This window comes from Haplochromis burtoni, unplaced genomic scaffold (assembly GCF_018398535.1).
Source record: "Haplochromis burtoni strain Fernald_Lab_line unplaced genomic scaffold, NCSU_Asbu1 Contig_55, whole genome shotgun sequence".
Taxonomy (NCBI): domain Eukaryota; kingdom Metazoa; phylum Chordata; class Actinopteri; order Cichliformes; family Cichlidae; genus Haplochromis; species Haplochromis burtoni.
The window spans coordinates 1,986,145-1,988,542 of record NW_024582416.1 but is presented as its reverse complement, the minus strand read 5'-3'; positions in this window follow the sequence as shown (position 1 = coordinate 1,988,542).

Here is a 2,398-nt window from a genome sequence, read left to right as displayed (position 1 = left end):
CAGGACAATGAAAGCTACTACAATGACACCGATCTGGGAAGGAGGCACTCCTGAAAAGACAAACAGCCAACAACATCTAACATCATCTCAAAGGTCAAGTAGTTTGTTCAAAGGTAAAAAACAGGCATTTTCTCAGAGCTTAATACCAGTCTTGAGAAATCTGCATGCAGTTGCACTACAGTCATAGTAACGCCACAAATAAATGCTGTAATTTATCTGTGAAGTCATAAATAAACAGAGTGGGTTTAGCACTAGTTTATCAAAGTTTGATCTCCTCACTAACTGGTGCTGAAGATCAGTTCTCTGCTAACATGAGCCACAGCGAGGCACCTGAGGCCTGAGCACGCTACCTGTGTATCAAATGCCTACCTGTGTCATCAATCAGAGCTTGTGGAGGGCAGACGGCTGTAAAACAACATCAGAAAATCACATTAGACTTATAAATGAACACAGAAACTCTAACACGGGCTGAACAAATAAAGACAAAAATTTTATTTAATTAAATTTAGCACGGTGATACTCACGGGTGCAGCTGGCTGTGTAATCATATGCTCTTTGCTATGAAGAACAAAGACACAGTGATTGTGATTAAAGGTTGTTTAAACTTAAAGACGTCCACTCGCTTTCTTTCTGAGCTCCACAGACAACCATGACCTGGATGACTGAGAACCCACACAGACATTTTCACAGTATATTCATCTCATCATTTCCAGATTAAACCCCTCCTATGAACACACTGTTCACCCCACAATGCTTAACATAACTCAGAAAATCTCCTCCCTCACATGTTTGCATTTTTAAACGTGTTTTTTTATGACTTAATTAGTTCATAACAAGGTATTTTTTAAAGAGTCATACCTTTATCACGCAAGTGGCTGTGAAGCTAACGTTGCCGATGCATTTGGAGGTGATTAGTGTGCCAAAGCTGCTGCTCATCACGGGCTGCAGGAACAGGCCCCCGTGGTGTGCGATCACAAAATCCTAAAGTCATCGAATTTAAATAAATAATTAAGAAAACAATTCAACCACATTATATTAAAACAAGCCAGACTATCACACTGTAAGTCAGTCATAATAGATCCGAATGCCTTCTCACTGCACACATGTTGATATGTCATAGCTGCTTATGTTGGACAGATCAAACTGCTCTGGTTTAATCACACTTACAGTTGCATTGGACCACGTAAACATGCAGCGGGAAGCCTCGTTTCGTATATCAGGGGACAGGTCTGAGATGTTGTATGTAGTCTTTTTGCCAGCGTGAGTGACGGTGCACATCATGTCACGCGCACTGCAAAGCTGAACAAACACCCCTGGGAACAAAATGCAGTTTGAAGTTAAGTCATGTTACAGTTATGCACATGAATATTTTATCAGCACTTAGTGCACGAGACAATAAAGGTAAAGCTCATGCTGAGAGGTCAAGGACTACGTAGGTCAAAGTAGGTCACGGTTTCATTTTCTGTGTCAGATGTTAAAGTTGAGTTTAACAGTCATGTTTTGGTTCAGTAGGAAGAGATGAATAGATCAGGATGTGTGAGCTTACTACAAGCTGCCCGTTAGAAACTCAAACTACTTTCAGTATGCTGTGTCGTCCCATAAATACTGGGTCACGTGGTTAGTGGCACTACTCACACACATACACAAACAGCACCGACTCGAGTGACAGCGAGGAAACCTACTCCACACCCCCTGGCCCGCCCCGTCCCGCCTCCCGGGAATTCCCTCAGTAATGCTGAAATTTTAATACTCATGATTGACTGGTGACGCCATGTGTGAGTGATATGTGAGTTACGCCGCAGATGTAAACCGTGTTTACACGCAAAACAAAATCGATGAAACCAAACCATCTGTGGCGAACACAGAACTATTAATTCTGCAATAAATACAGAATACATGCAGAATACTACAGAAATTACTACGAATACTAGTAACCGCATAAATAACAAAATCTAATAGTGTAGGAGTACAAATACTACCGGTGCAGCAGCTTTAATATAAAGCGGTAAAAATCACAGCGAAGAATAATTATATTAATACATATTCAAATGTCCTTAAAGAAAGCCGATAGTGCTACTTCACAGAGTGACGCAACAGTCAGAACATGTATTCGCTCCAAATCTTTGCCTCTCTGTCATGCAGCTTTCACGCTTTGTTTCCAAGCAACTAAATAATAATAGTAATGATATTAATTATCGTTATTAATTAACAGGTCACTCACATAAGAGCGCGACAGCAGGAAACATCTTTCCTCGCGCGTGATCTCCACTTCTTTCATGAGCCGGCAGCCAGCTCCTGGAGACTTCTGTCTTGTGCTCGCCTTTTTTCACATCGCTGCAGGAAGTGAGGCTTTCAAAATAAAGTTAGAAAGAAGAAGCTTAGATTTGCGCGCGCGCGC